At 36.7% G+C, this 16,542-nt stretch overlaps 1 protein-coding gene across 4 annotated transcripts in view; it reads right to left on the reverse strand.

Moving 5' to 3' along the window:
* SBF2 (SET binding factor 2) overlaps positions 1-16,542 on the reverse strand; it is a 519,569-nt gene that overhangs the window by 101,949 nt on the left and 401,078 nt on the right. The gene's annotated exons all lie outside the window — the stretch shown is intronic.

Below are 16,542 nucleotides of genomic sequence, written 5' to 3' on the forward strand. Positions count from 1 at the left end.
CTCATTTGCCTTATTTGTTTGGCCTCCATAGGCATTTGGTTTGTCTCCCTTGCTAAAAGCAAACCATGCTATAGATAACTTTCTTTGTGGATCTCTCCTTAAGTACTCTCATCAACACTCACCTGTTACACTAGCCTATTAAGTGGTTTCTGTTCCTCTAACCTCTCAATCCTCCTGAACATCTTCTACACTGCTGTTAAGTTTCTGAAACACAAGCAGGTCACTGCCCTGTTCTAGAGAATGCTATTGCATGCTTCTTAGTGACTAGAGAATAACATTAATCTAAACTCGTAACATGACATTCTAGGCATTCTGCGATTAGATTCCAAATTACCTTTCCCATCACATTTGCTAAGTAGATTGACACTATCCGAAAAAGAAGTGTCAAGTGGCCTACTATGAAGTTCTGCTCTTTTCACCATTTTAATCAATGACTTAAATAACAAGAAGTATGATTTTCAGATTTAAGGAGGAGAAGGAATAGGAAATATTTATAATTTATTTACATTCATCCTGTGAGATGTGTACCTTAATCTTTATACTGTCTTCGACAAGGGCTCACCCATGGAAAACAAAAAGATCTGGGGTCAATGGTGTTTTAAGATTACACAAATGTCAAGTATTAACATAAAGATCCAGAGCTCCTTTGCCTTTTACAGCATAGTAAGCATTCCTAAAGCATTTCTGGATATAGAATCTCATTTTTTTCAAGACCAAGAAGAAAAGCAAGATTACAGATAAAAGACATAAATAAATTGAAGCAATGGTTACATAAAATAGGATTTGCATTTTGACAGAAGGCTTTCTGCACTGCACTGGTACTTAAGGATATATTATACTATAACCACGAACATTTTTCAGAGTACCAAAGATGTGTTTAGCACTCTGCAGGGGTCTGGGATGGTAGTTCTAAAATGTATTGTCACTTATAAGGTTTTAAAACACTGGGATGAAGCCCTATGAAATAGAATAGAGTTGTGTTAGGAAGAACAAGTAACTGCCAATTGTGACACAGCATCCCACTAGAGAAAGAGTTATGCTATAAAAATTTTAAGTTTGTTCATTCCAAAAAGGTGATACAGTCCAGATAACTTTTTTTCTTTTTTTTTTTTACTCAATCTTTTGGATTCAAATTCCATTCCTGGTGGACCAGTTTCTCATGATAACACTTTGGCATGGGGCATGCCCAGATGTCAGCTGCAATGCACTTCCCAGAAGTCATGTCAGCTTCAGTTAACTTTCTTGAATGGAAAAGATCACAGATTTCAGTTTTGGCCAAGTATAGTCTCTGCAACTCCAACCCCCGACCCCCAATTAAACAAATGAATTTGTTTTGTAAGAAAAACAATAAAGCAAAATGTGTTTTTTTCCCACAGCTTTTCTTGTAAACCACAGGTCTCTCTTTCTGTTTTTACATCTTCATTGGAGTATAATTGCTTTACAATGTTGTGTTAGTTTCTGCTGTATAACAAAGTGAATCAGCTATATGTATACATATATCCCTGTGTCCTCTCCCTCTTGTGCCTCCCTCCCACCCTCCCTATCCCACCCCTCTAGATGGTCACAAAGCACTGAGCTGATCTCCCTGTGCTATGCAGCTGCTTCCTACTAGCTAGCTATTTTACATTTGGTAGTGTATATGTCAATGCTACTCTCTCACGTCCTCCCAGCTTACCCTTCCCCCACCCCATGTCCTCAAGTCCATTCTCTACGTCTGTACCTTTATTCCTGTCCTGCCCCTAGGTTCATCAGAACCATTTTATTTGAGATTCCATATATATGTGTTAGCATACAGTATTTGTTTTTCTCTTTCTGACTTGCTTCACTCTGTATGACAGACTCTAGGTCCATCCACCTCACTACAAATAACTCAATTTCGTTTCTTTTTATGGCTGAGTAATATTCCATTGTATATATGTGTCACATCTTATTTATCCATTTATCTGTTGATACACACTTAGGTTGCTTCCATGTCCTGGCTATTGTAAACAGAGCTGCAAAGAACACTGTGGTACATCACTCTCTTTGAATTATGGTTTTCCTCCATACTGTTCTCCATAGTGGCTGTATCAATTTACATTATTCCCACCAGCAGTGCAAGAGGGTTCCCTTTTCTCCACACCCTCTCCAGCATTTATTGTTTCTAGAGTTTTTGATGATGGCCAATCTGACCGGTGTGAGATGATATCTCATTGTCGTTTTGATTTGCATTTCTCTAATGATTAATGATGTTGAGCATTCTTTCATGTGTTTGTTGGCGATCTGTATATCTTCTTTGGAGAAATGTCTATTTAGTTCTTCTGCCCATTTTTGGATTGGGTTGTTTGTTTTTTTGTTATTGAGCTGCAAGAGTTGCTTATAAATTTTGGATATTAGTCCTTTGTCAGTTGCTTCGTTTGCAAATATTTTCTCCCATTCTGAGGGTTGTCTTTTGGTCTTGTTTATGGTATCCTTTGCTGTGCAAAAGCTTTTAAGTTTCATTAGGTCCCATTTGTTTATTTTTGTTTTTATTTCCATTTCTCTAGGAGATGGGTCAGAAAGGATCTTGCTGTGATTTATGTCATAGAGTGTTCTGCCTATGGTTTCCACTAAGACTTTGATAGTGTCTGGCCTTACATTTAGGTCTTTAAACCATTTTGAGTTTATTTTTGTGTATGGTGTTAGGGAGTGTTCTAATTTCATTCTTTAACATGTAGCTGTCCAGTTTTCCCAGCACCACTTATTGAAGAGGCTGTCTTTTCTTCATTGTATATTCTTGCCTCCTTTGTCAAAGATGAGGTGACCATAGGTGCGTGGGTTTATCTCTGGGCTTTCTATCCCGTTCCACTGATCTATATTTCTGTTTCTGTGCCAGTACTATACTGCCTTGATTACTGTAGCTTTGTAGTATAGTCTGACATCAGGGAGCCTGATTCCTCCAGTTCCATTTTTCTTTCTCAAGATTGCTTTGGCTATTCGGTCTCCATCTGTTTATATCATCTTTAATTTCTTTCATCAGTGTCTAATAGTTTTCTGCATTCAGGTTTTTTGTCTCCTTAGGTAGGTTTATTCCTAGGTATTTTATTCTTTTTATTGCAATGGTAAATGGGAGTGTTTCCTTAATTTCTCTTTCAAATTTTTCAACATTAGTGTATAGGAATGCAAGAGATTTCTGTGCATCAATTTTGTATCCTGCTACTTTACCAAATTCATTGATTAGCTCTAGTAGTTTTCTGGTAGCATCTTTAGGATTCTCTATGTATAGTATCAGGTCATCTGCAAACAGTGACCTACTGTCTACTTGTAAAGTATGTTATTAAGTTATATTAGACATCATTAGTATTTTCACAAAAGTTAATGACAGATTCTCAGGGTTTGGGGATCCTTAAATACCTCTCAGTCCAACTGTGGAACTTTTAAGACACTGATATCCAGTCTTCAGCCCCAGAGATTTTGGTTTCAACTGGCCTTTGATAGGAGTTTTATATCTGTGGCTTTAAAAGCACTCCAGGTGATTCTAATGTGAGCAGGGTTGAGTGGATCCAGGTAAAAGGATTAGAGCTCATTTAGAGAAATAAATGATTGGGAATCAGGGGACTTGGGCTATTGTACTGAATGCTGAATAATCAATTCAACAAACTTTTTGGTGAAATGCTCTGGACCATTTAAAGATGGGGGTGGATTTCAAACCTTTTTTTTTTTTATTTTATTATTATTATTATTATTATTTGTGGTACGTGGGCCTCTCACTGTTGTGGCCTCTCCTGTTGCGGAGCACAGGCTCCAGATGTGCAGGCTCAGCGGCCATGGCTCAGCGGCCCAGCCGTTCCGCAGCATGTGGGATCTTCCCGGACTGGGGCACGAACCCGTCCCCTGCGTCGGCAGGCGGACTCCCAACCACTGCGCCACCAGGGAAGCCCATCAAACCTTTTTTAAAAATGCAATTTTGGCTTTTCTTCAAATGAAATCTTATTTGTAATTCAATGTATGCGAAAGAAACAAAAGGGAAGTGGGTTGGGGTTAGGAATTTCTCCTCTATTGCATTAGCCTTCTCACTGCTCTTCTAAGTAGGAAGCTAACTCCCCAATCCTATAGCATTTTCATCCTATAGCTTTGATGGCATGGCACACTTGTTCCTTATCCCAAGGTTGCAGATTTCACTTTTCCTGGAGTATAACTGAAATGAGGACAGGCGTTTGTCGCAGAGCTGTGGGTGGGCAAAATACACGTGCTCATAAGAACCCTGCCCCTGGAGGATCTCTATCTGCTCAAGCCCTATGGGAGGCACTGCAGCCTGTGTCCGGTTTCTGACTTCCCACTTAGGCTCTCCCATGTGTCCTCTGAGGTAAATCAAGAATTAACCACTGTTCTCCAATTATTCTTGGTAATACTAAAAGAAAGCCTAACAAAATAAGTTATGTATTCAGTCATGTAAACACATTCCAAACATTTAATGGAAACACCCTAAGGTAGTCAATATATAAACCAAAGCTTTTGGGACCTAGATACTGAAATAGTGTAATTACTTCCTATTACTATACATGATGTCAACACTCCAAAGTAGTTCATGTACTTTTAATTGCATTATTTAAAAAAGTGGAATATTCTTTAAATAATTTAAAATCTATAGTCTAATGTTTTCTTCCAATCCTCATGTTGCCCATGAATACCCTGTCTAGTCCAAACCTGTACAATTCACAGTCAAGTCCCTGCACTCCCCCCCGACCCCCCACCAAGTTCATTAAGCCTGGATAGTTCCCTTCTCAATTCTGGGGGATATAAACATTTTATACTGTATTCTATACATGGTGATAGTAAAGTAAGAAGAGATATACTTTTGGGAGAAGTCCATTTTCTCTAGAAGATGAAAACTTTCAAACAAATTTTTATGTTTTGATTAAGTTATTCTGTTGTAAAACTTTTACCTTTAAATCTGTATGTCAGGAATTATTTGACTGCCCTAGAATTCTGCAACGGGATCTAGCACACCAGGTATACTAAGGCTCAGGCAAAATCAGCAGAGACTCTGCAGCCCTGCCCTCATCTTCCAGTATGACTTTTCAGCAGATGGAATGCCTCCTCCCTTCAAATGTACTTGGAGGCGCCAAGAGAATACATCAAATTCCATGCAACTGTAGATTAAGTTGGAGCCTAGCTTCAGCTCATAATTATATTTCCATTCTCATTGTTTTCTTGTAAAATAAATTAGTTGATTTTTAATGGCATTACATAATCTACTGAAAGACTGCTTAAATTAGCAACTTTCTTTAACTTCTATTTGAAACCAGGAATTTTGCAACTTCTCTTGATCTCCTACATGTGATTCTCTTGTGCTGTTTCACCCTGTGGCCTTTCTTCCTTTCCTCATTCCACAGATCTTTTTCTCTTCTCTCTCTTCCCAATAGGGTTTGGTAATCATCTCTCTTTAAAAGCCTCTCAAATTTATACCTTTAGCCAGACCTTTCTTTCAAGTTAAAATGCTGCATTTCTCATTGTTTTCTTCACAGATCCACACAGAAGTTCTATAGCAAAGGATACAAACTGGCATCCTGCAGTTCTTTTGTTTTATTTTGAATTTTATTATTAACAATTAGGAAAATTTTAAAAATTTGCAGCAACATGGATGGACCTAGAGATTATCATACTAAGTGAAGTAAGTCAGAAAGAAAAAGACAAATACCAAATGATATCACTTATATGTGGAATCTAAAATATGACACAAATGAACATATCTACAAAAAGACTCACAGACACAGAGAGCAGACTTGTGGTTGCTAAGGGGGCATGTTGAGGGAGGGATAGAGTGGGAGTGTGGGGTTAGCAGATGCAAACTAGTATATATAGGATGGATAAACAACAAGGTCCTACTGTACAGCACAGGGAACTATATTCAATATCCTGAAATAAACTATAATGGAAAAGAATATGAAAAAGAATATATAATGTATATATAAAACTGAGTCACTCTGCTGTACAGCAGAATTAACCCAACACTGTAAATCAACTATACTTCAATAAAATTAAAAACAAACCAACCAACACCCCCCCCACCAACAACAAAACAAAAACCCCCCAGGTCTCTGTCTTATTTTGAAAAGGGCAAGACCCAGCAACACTTGCCCACATTTCTGCCTAACAACAAAAGAATGGAACTAAATAGAAGATGTTCTCTTAACATGGAACAAGCATTCTGCAGTTCTATATATTTCCACTTCAATCATTTACATACTAGTTTGGTGTCTTTAAGCATTTGAGTTTGCAATCTCGTCAAAGAGGATAGGAAGAATAGATAGCAGGCCTGACTTTTAGATTCCTTCCACCCCAAAGTGTCAATGTTTAGTGACAGTCTACCTTTAAATCCATATATTTGCCATCATATCACTGGGGAGTCAGTCATATGTTGTTTGTTTTCAGTTCAAGTAATCAGCACATGACCTTTCAGTAGGGAGTGTACAGCCTGATAAGTAGAGTGGTGTGCAGATCTGTATGTGTGAATTGGGGGGAGGGTTGTTCTTATGGAGCCCCTGGAGGGTTATCACAAAGTTCTCTTGATCCGAGAGCAATACACAGACCATGTCTTCTGTTCACCTACAACTCCCCTCTTCCTCACATTACTCATCTGTTATTGCCATCAAAACTCAGCACAACATTTGCACAGTGCTTTTTATGCTAAGAAAATGCAATAAATACATCTTTGGTGCTTCTGAAAACAAAACAAAACAAACAAAAAAACTCAGCACAGAGCCAATAAGAATTAAGTGGACAGTTGGTTTGAATGTTGATTCTTGTGTTAGACAACCGATGTGTCCACCTATAGGACTTCTGATTGGCTTTCATCACATTTATAACACTTCCTGGGAGAACTCAGCTAAACTTGACACAAGGAAAAGGAGGAGGAGAAGGTGTAATAACAAAAATATCATCAGTAGTCATTAACATTTATTGAAGGCTTATCATGTGCTGGTCAGTAAAGCACTTTACATGTGCTACAGCATTTAATGCTCATAATAACCCCATAAGGTAGATACTATTATCATCCTTATTTATGGTTAACGACACTGGCAAAGAGAAGTAAAATAACATGCCTAAGCTCACAGAGCTATTAAGTCCCAGTCAATCTGATTCCAGTGCCCACTCACTAGATGGTAAGCTTTGTGAAGGTGGAAAGAAGTTGTATTTTGGAAACTGGATACTGTGTGATGGTTAAAAGGACGGATTCTGGACTTCAACAAAACTGGAGTATAAAGTCTTTTCAGAGAAAAACTTTGGGTTTCGTTGATCCTTTGTACTGTATTTTTGTTTTCCCTTTTCATTAATTTCCTTCATTAAGGACTGATTGTGTATCAGACACAATCTAGGAGATGGGGATAGATCAGTGAACAAATGACATTTTCTGTTTTCCTGGAGCCTACATTCTAGTGGCAAGACCCAGAAAATAAATGTAATAAATATATGTGATGTGCACATACCCACAAAAAAGCAGAGAAGGGGGACTAAGCGTGCTGGAGAGGGATGGGTAAAATTTTAAACAGGGTTATCAGGATAGGCCTCACTGAGAAGGTGACATTTAAGCACAGATAGGGAACTGAGGGACAATATCATGGAGTTAATTTAAGAAAGTGCCTCTGAGTATGATGAGAAGCAACTGCGGGGTTTTAGCCGAGGAATGACGTGATTTGATGTATGTTTTAAAAGGGTAACTTTGGCAGCCATGTTGACAATAGAATGTAAGGGGCAAAGGTGGAAGCAGGGAAACCAATAAGAGGGTAATAATCCAGGCAAGAGACTGCCATGGGTTTAGGAAATGTTTTTTAATTTATAAGTTTGTCTATAGATTTCAGTCTCCCCACCCAATGCCAAAGGCTCTAGGTTCAGGGTACAGCTGGATGCTTTCAGGTTAGCCGCAGCTTTAGCCAGCAGCAGCATTCCACCTTGATTCCCGCTTCCTTTTCATTTTTCACCCACGAAGATTTCCCTGATGTTCTTGTGCTTAGTTATGCATTTAATAAGATATTTTATTTTACACTACATGTTCAGTGTTTTATTGCTGGTGGTGGGAGTGCTGGCCAGGGATGTTTCACAACATCTAGTATGCTACACTGTCAGAGTGGAAGTCCCTGGGTTTGAATTCCACCTTTTCCCATTTAATAGTTGTATGACCTTGGCAAGTTATTTACCTAGACTCAGCTTCCTCAAATGTAAAATGGAGAATATAATATCTAGATCATGGGGTGGTTGTAAAGATTATGATCTTCTAATGCACATAAAGTGCTTAGCCACAATGTGTGGCACATAGGAAATGCTTAATATACTTTATCATTATCATCATCAACATCATCATCAACATGCCTGCAGCATTTTATACATAGTAGGTATTCAATAAACGATTGCTTAAGTGATCTACTGAAAATGAATTACAAATAGCAGTGTGCTCAGTGGAAAAGACATGCAGCTGGTTTGTCTCTAAGTATACATCACAACCAGAGCCAAATGCATAAAAATGTTAGGCGAACTCTTGCCACCCACTCACTCCCTTTAAAAAAGTGAATACGGGCTGCACTCAACTAACTGTAATTCATTAAATGTCTTCAGTTAAACACCCATGTTGTCTTTATGGCCACCTTCTACTACCCCAGGAGCAGAAGTGAAGGGGGAAGTAACAAGCCAAATGTCAGACTCTACAATCTCATGCCTTCAGGAATAGTCAGTGGATGCAAACAGAGGGAAATAAAGTAGGATTTCTTCTCTGTAACTTGTGGTTCCCACCAAGATGCTAGCTCTTTTTTCTTCCAGGCAGTGCTTTCTCGCAACTGACATGGTGGCAATGGGTAAGATGCTCATCAGGTTCCTTGGAGGAGGCACAGGGTTTCCTCTTTTCATGAGACTATTACACTCATTAGCTATTTAAACAAGATACTATCAGATAAAAGTTTACTTGATCTCTATTTTAAAGTGAGTATAATTAAAAATTTCTCATAAAATGTATCAAGTGTAAATCGATGTTATTTGAATTATAAATCACAGTCTGGGCTGGTCAATGCAAGTAGTTCTAGAAAAGTAGGTTAATATTTGATCTCACTAAGAGTGTTTAGCTTTCCACAAGGAAAATTTTATTTTATAACCTGAACTAATCATGAAGGGAATCTGGCATATAACAATGGATGGCTAAGAGAGAACTCAAATCCTCTCCTGAAATCAGTTCTACAGTCTTTGTGATGTTTGTGGTGGCTGGACATCATCCATCATCTCATCATTCCCTATAAAGGACAGCCCAGCACATGTTAATAATATAACATATTACCATATGATCCAGCAATCCCACTCCTGGGCATATATCCGGAAAAGATGAAAAGTCTAATTCGAAAAGATACATGTGGGGACTTCCCTGGTGGTGCAGTGATTAAGAATCTGCCTGCCAGTGCAGGGGACACGGATTTGAGCCCTGGCCCAGGAAGATCCCACGTGCCGCGGAGCAAGTAAGCCCGTGTGCCACAACTACTGAGCTTGCGCTCTAGAGCCTGTGAGCCACAACTACTGAGTCCACGTGCCACAACTACTGAAACCTGCGTGTCTAGAGCCCATGCTCCACAACAAGAGAAGCCACCACAATGAGAAGCTTGCACACTGCAATGAAGAGTAGCCCCCGCTCGCCATAACATTGTGCGCAGCAACGAAGTCCCAATGCAGCCAAAAATAAATAAATAAGTAAATAAATTTATAGAAAAAAAAAGATACACATCCTCTAATGTTCACAGCAGCACTATTTACAATAGCCAAGACATGGAAGCAACCTAAGTGTCCATCAAAGATGAGTGGATAAAGAAGATGTGGTACATATATACAAATGGAATATTACTCAGTTATAAAAAAGAATGAAATATTGCCATTTGCATCAACATGGATGGACCTAGAGATTATCATACTAAGTGAAGTAAGTCAGACAGAGAAAGACAAATATTATATATCACTTCTATGTGAAATTTTAAAAAGAATACAAATGAACTTATTTAGAAAACATAAAGAGAACCACAGACATAGAAAACAAATTTATGGTTTACCAAAGGGGAAGGTGGGGGGAGGGATAAATTACGACTATGGGATTAACAGATACACATTACTATATATAAAATAAACAACAGGATTTACTGTATTCAATTTCTTATAATAACCTATAATGGAAAAGAATCTGAAAAAAGCATGTATATATTATATATGTATAAAAACCAAATCACTTTGCTGTACACCTGAAACACAATATTTTAAATCAACTATACTTCAATAAAAAATATATTAATGTATTATTGAGTAATAGAAATCTTTTCTGAGGTTTAACAAGTTAAATGGCTTCAAATATGGCTTACTTTTTTTTTACTCTGAAAATATCTTTGTGGGTAAATTTTTAAAATTTCATAGTGAATTCTGTATATAAATACAAACTATCAAGTATTAGAAAATCCATGAAAAATGATTATTTCATGAGCTTTCACCCTGTTTTCTAAAATCTAGATATGTGCGTTTCAGAAAAGCTCAAATTTTACCAATAGATGACAAGAAGTCAGACCATATGTTAAGGAAGAATTTTTAAAAATAGCATGATTATATTTAAAAAATGGGAATAATAATAGTTATTATTATCCCATGCATATAAAGCATTTAGCTTATTAGTTCCTGGTATGTCAGAAGTACTCAAAGTAGTTATGATTTTTATTATTCTTTTATTTATTTTCTTTCAATAGCCAACAGCTATAATAGTTATGCTAAAATTAACATTAATGCCTGTCATAGTCACAAGACAATTTATGCATGGGGTCTTACTGATGTCATTATTCCTAATCTGTCATTCAGTTTAACTGGGCCCTGGTGACATTGGGAAAATACACAGACAATTGCTTCTGTAGTTTGGCCCAGAGAACACACACACGAGAAGGTTATACGTAATGTTCAGTTTGGTGTGAACCAAATTAAACAAATAAATCAACCAGTATTAGTAAGGAGACTAAGTTGGGTAAAAGTAAGTAATTACACACACCACCACTATATAGAATCTTTTCAAGAATATGTAAATGAATGGTGTCTAATCCATTCCACATAAATATTTTAAATCTGCATTTATAACTCTCCTTTTAAGGTTAGGCTGTTGCCCAAAACACTTATGAAAAATTTCTGGAATTTAGCTGAGGATTTTATGTAACCAAGATTCTGATCTTTTCTTAGTATATTAAACACCCTTTACAATAACTGTACTTACACCATATTCTCTCAATCTCTTACTATAGTAGACACTATTCTCACTTAAGGTACCAAATTCCAGAACAAAAAAATATAAATATTAAAAACTTAGAAGAGAGTAAAGTCAGACCATCTTTCTGTTCCCAAGCATCTGGTTTGACCCCCACGTTGAATGGTAGTTTGTACTTCAAACTTGACTCTGCTACATGATAATAATGGAAGAAATGGCAACCATCTCTCCTCCGAGGTGGTTATTTCTCAGAGAATGATTGGGGTTAACGGTTTTGACTGAATATTGATAATAAATCCTGAGGTTGAAGGTTAATTATTGGTAACTAATTATCCTTTGTGAATAAAAACTTTCTCTAGAACATTAATAAGTGTCTTGATTTGTGTAGCTTTCATGTATATTAATGTTGAAGGGTGCTCTAAGACTGGCTGAAGCAGAAGAAATAACAGAAGGAGGGTTCTGAAAAGAGGGAAACGAGGAGAGAATGACAAATAAGCCCAGGAAAGCATGGAAAATTGATTAGAAAGCCTGATGGAGAATGCCCCCATGTGAGGGAGGGGACAAAACTCACACACAGCATAGCCTGAACCCAGAGGAAATGGGAGGAAGAGAAAACAGAATTCCCACAAATCATGGTGTCATTACATAAGGGAGACTATGGAGGATTAAAAAAAGTAAAGAATAGATTAGTCTCCTTAATCCTTGACACACTCCTACTAGTTTAACAGTTCACTTTGTCTCCACCTATTCTACTTAGTACTAGTGATTTTCATGCCTATGTATCCTACTACATAATCAATGGATAGCAGAAACCACGTCTTATGCATCATTGCAACTCACACAATTCGTAGTACAGAGTTTTACACAAAGTAGACAGAGACTTTGTTGAAATAAAATTTTCTACCAAAGTGGTTAAAGTAACTTTACATTTACAAGTAACCATGTTCCTTCAAACCTTGTTCTTGCTATTACTTTGTTTAAACCTTAAAAAAAAATTATGAGCGAGAAGTAAAAAATCCTCGTTATTTATACAACATTATTCAAATTCCTTAACATGGCACACAAAGCCCTGTATAGACTAGCCACAGACTACCTTGTCTTTCTGCCTCCACCTCTAGTCACAATTCCCACTAAGTGGTTCATGGTGTTTTCTCTGCCTGTAGTATTTATGTCTTCCCTGCCCACCCACTTCTCACCTCATCCCCACCTGTAAGACAAATGCCTATTTATCCTTCAAGGCACAAATGTCCTAATTTCTTTGTAGTGTTCCTTGCTGCACCAGGAATTAATGTATGTATAGTACTTACATTATACCTGTTTTAGAACACCTACGTTGTGATTTATTTTACTAATCTATCTTTTCTGTAAGCATGTGTGCTCCTTAAGGGCAGAGACCTTGACTGTTCACTTTGTATTACTAACACTTGGGACATGGTGGTTGTAGTTCAATGTCTATTAAGCTGAATTGTACTGGTAGGCTGTCTTATTTCCCGAAGAATGAATAAAAGGGCCCCCGACCTTTGAGAATATAATATGAAAAAGTTGAAAAGTCCAGAAAAATGCTCCATAAATACTTGTTAATTCTTCACTGGAAAACACAATAATAATTAATATCTGTTCTTGCGTGTTAGAGTAAATTATTCTATAATTGCCTTGTATCACTAGTTTAAACTATGAATATTAAACTAATATTAATAAAGAACAGTAATTCCAAGCTAATTATATAATTATAGAGGTTTTCCAGGAGGACAGGGAGAAAGGAGCAGCCATGTAAAACTGGAAAGAAAGAGTGAGAGAAGCAAGAAGAGGTTGTGCTGAGAGGGAGGAGGAGGAATGCTAAGCTGTCCTAAAGAAAAGAAAAAAATAAAGGGAGGAAGTAAAAGCAAGATACTGTTTTTCTGGCCATTCTAAAATTCTGCTGCGCTGGAGGCATCTGCTATAATGAACACATTCATTCACATATCTTTTCCAGGCCAAATTTGGAATCAGCCCAGTGTTCATGCCTGTCTTCACTTTGAAACGTTTTTCTGCTGACATTTTTAAGATTAGTATTTGATTTTACAGCACAAAAAAGATGAAAAAAGACCCTTCATCACCCCCCACTCTTTTTTTGGCCAAAAATGTAATTCTCTGAGACCTGTTATAGGAAATGCAATGTATCCAGATCATGAAGTCTAAGAAAAACAAAATTCTTTTCTTATTTTGTAGATTTTTAAGAATCTCTCTCGTCATTTACCAATGGGAGAAAAATAAAGACTGATGAAATATCTATTTTTTATTACTATAAGATTTTTCTTCTAGCAGCAATCTTCCATCAGTTAGAATCTATAGTAGGATCATATCTACAGTAGGATAAGTAGGGTCCATGTTAATGACTAAGAGGCAAAGCCAGTTAGTTACTCAAGAAACTTCTAAGTCATCAAAGAAATGCAAAACTGCATCTGGTGTGACTCTGAGTACTTAGTAGGTTTTATATTAGAAATATGTGGAAATTAGAGATTTATAAATAATGATGTGTGATAATTATTTATTAAATTAACCATAATATACAGTTAATCAGCATCTCCTAACTTTGCCTCCTCCAAGCCAAAGCTTAACGAAACATCCTTGCTGGATATATGGATGAAATGATTGGAGGAATGAGGAGGTAGGAGTGATGCCAGTTCAATACCTCTAAGCAAAGAGACAAAAAAACCCCAAACTCCGAGAAGTATGCTGCATAATTGGGACTCACATGGGGAATCGTACTATAGTTAAAGAACACGAGCTTTGGAGTCAAGTACAACTGAGTTTGCATCCTGGCTCTGCCACTTACTTGCTCAGTGGTACAGATTCTCTCTAAGCCATAGTTCCTTTGTCTTAAAATGGGAATAATACTCACTGAGTTGGATTAGGTACAGTAAACCAAATGTAGCATCTTGTACACAGTAAAAATTCAATAAATATTATTATTCCTATCACCTTCCTCTGGATTTCTGTTCTTTACTATGTCCTATTAGGTGCACAGGCTTACATAAGAGATATACAATTTTGACATGAAAGACACAGATAATAGATTTTAGTTTACTTATTTTGGGGGGGCAGGTGTTGGGTGCAGAATTACTGCTAGAGTCTGGTGGCAGGAAGGTCATTGTTCAGGAGATCTGCTAGCAAATTCTGTGATTCTCCATGCTTTAATGTTCACTTTCTGCTTCTCTGACTGATTAGGTAAGCTTGGTTTACACAAATGACTTTTTTTCAGATTTTCAACAGATTTTCTTAACACACTATGCTGAATATACTTACTTTGGGCTTTTATATTTTGAAATGGAAATGATACCTAGGTCTCAAATTTTATTTAGTCAGGTAGGCTAGTGGATATTCATTTAGAATGTATAAGCAAAGTTAAAATTTAGCAATGGAAAAATTAAGAACTATAAACTCATGTAGAGAGAAATGTAAAATACATTTCTTCAAACTGAGAAATCAGGCTTTACATCTCATATTTTTTCTAATATATTTATTAAAAGATAATTAGTTTAATTATATATTACATTTGAATTAGGTATAAATTGAAACTATACAGAAGGTGACTTAAGCACTCAGGGTGTGAAAATTTTTTCATTAATAATTAACAGCCCTAAAGAAATCTTCTAAAAAAATAGGTGAACTTCAAGTATATTATGCTCAGTGAAAGAAGCTAGACATAAAAGAACATATATTGTATGATTCCATTTATATAAAATATCCAGAAAAGGCAAATTTATAGAGACAGAAAGTATATTAGTGGTTGCCAGAGAGTGGAGAGTGACTGTAAATGGGCATGAGATTTCTTTTTGGGGTGACGGAATTGTTCTAAAATAGGATGGTGGTGATACTTGTACAATGCTATAAATATACTAAAAGTCGCTGAAATGAAACTTAAAACGAGTGGACTTTATGGTATTTAAATTATATCTCAATAAACCTATTAATAAAAATAAATCTTCCATGTGGCTGGATTTTAGAAAACACATTTTTACATGCTAAATGAAACGAGGATTTTGAAGAAGAAATCTATTTCTACTGCGAATAAGAGCCTGAATAATGCTCTTATGGTGAAATAAGACCTAGCTCAATCAATAACTCAATAAACATTCTCAAAGTGCCATCTGCATATGGAGATCTTTGGAATTTGGGAAGGCAACACATCAGGGTGCTTGAATTGAGGTAAATAGGGTACTGCTTTTTCCTCCCCGGGTAAACATAAACCACAGTGAGTACCAAAGGAGAAAGTGTCATCTCTCCTGGGAGTCATTTTGAGCATCAGTAACCAACAGATGTGCATCAAATATGTAATGGGAGGGATTTGGCATACTTTGATAGACTCTGGACACTCTCCAGATTACTCGGGTTATTAAGAATTGCAACAGGGTGACCCTAAGTTACATGGGTCACTAGGAGAAGGTACTAAATGGTGGTTCATGGTAGAGGGGCCCATGGCCTTTACTGTTGCTCAGTGCTATCGCTAGGAAAGAGTAATGCAGGGGTATCCGATTTTGGTTCCACTTCTGCACTGAGTATTGGTTTTATCTTACGCTTTAATTATTTTTCTTCCCAAAAAAGTAACATTTAGACAAGAACCCCTGCTTTAAACTTTGAGTATATATTTTGGTTCTTAATTTAACAAACATGATCTTTGAATAAAAAGGACCTAAGTAAACAAAGAGTAGACCAATGTTATTCATTAACTGTGAAATGGTTCCTCTGTCAGAAGTTAATTAATGGATACAACATTAGATGGTATGCTTCTTGAGGGTAAGGACCATGTTATTCATCTATTACTCTGCAACAAACATAAGCACAGGGCTTGGCACACCTAATAAATGTTTGCTGAATTGAGAATGAAAGCACCATATAAATAACAAACATAACATGAATGTAAAAGATTATATTATTTTTCACCATAAAACTAACCCTAATAATTTAAACCTAGCTGTTAAGGCACTACCTTCAAGAAAGGCTTTGAAAAAAACCACATTCACAGAAAGACAGACAAGATAAAAAGGCAGAGGGCTATGTACCAGAAGAAGGAAAAAGATAAAATCCCAGAAAAACAAGTAAATGAAATGGAGACAGACAATCTTCCAGAAAGAGAATTCAGAATAATGATAGTGAAGATGATCCAAGACCTCGGAAAAAGAATGGAAGCAAAGATCAAGAAGATGCAAGAAATGTTTAACAAAGATCTAGAAGAATTAAAGAACAAACAAACAGAGATGAACAATACAATAACTGAAATGAAAAATACACTAGAAGGACTCAATAGCAGAATAACTGAGGCAGAAGAACGGATAAGTGACCTG

Source organism: Physeter macrocephalus, chromosome 16 (genome assembly GCF_002837175.3).
Source record: "Physeter macrocephalus isolate SW-GA chromosome 16, ASM283717v5, whole genome shotgun sequence".
Taxonomy (NCBI): domain Eukaryota; kingdom Metazoa; phylum Chordata; class Mammalia; order Artiodactyla; family Physeteridae; genus Physeter; species Physeter macrocephalus.